We start from the raw sequence: 401 nt of genomic DNA, 5'->3' as shown, positions 1-401 counted from the left end.
GTCTGCCCCATGAGCTGCCTGGTGACCTGGGGTGGGCTGACACTCTGGGCCCTGCTGAGGACAAGACACCAAAATGAGGAGCCTGAGCCTGGCTCCCAGGAACCTCAACACTCGCCTGGAGACCAGTCATCCCAGGCTCACTGTGATCTAGGCCCTGCAAGCATCCTCTTACTGAGGGCTCTCAGCACCCCTAGAAGGTGGCACAGACTCATTTTTCAGGGATGAGGACACTGAGGCCCACGGGAATCACGGCCTACCCAAAGTCATGGTCCATGCTTCTCTGGGGACATAGGAGGGGAGCTTGGAGGAATGAGGTGTCTCCCTTTAAGTGGGATTTTCCAAGGAATGTTCAAAGTACAAGGATCCTTCTCGATGCTCCCTTAAAAAGGGGTGTTACGTTA

The sequence above is a fragment of the Phoca vitulina genome, unplaced genomic scaffold (assembly GCF_004348235.1).
Source record: "Phoca vitulina isolate PV1807 unplaced genomic scaffold, GSC_HSeal_1.0 scaffold2, whole genome shotgun sequence".
NCBI lineage: Eukaryota > Metazoa > Chordata > Mammalia > Carnivora > Phocidae > Phoca > Phoca vitulina.
This window is presented reverse-complemented; position numbering follows the sequence as displayed.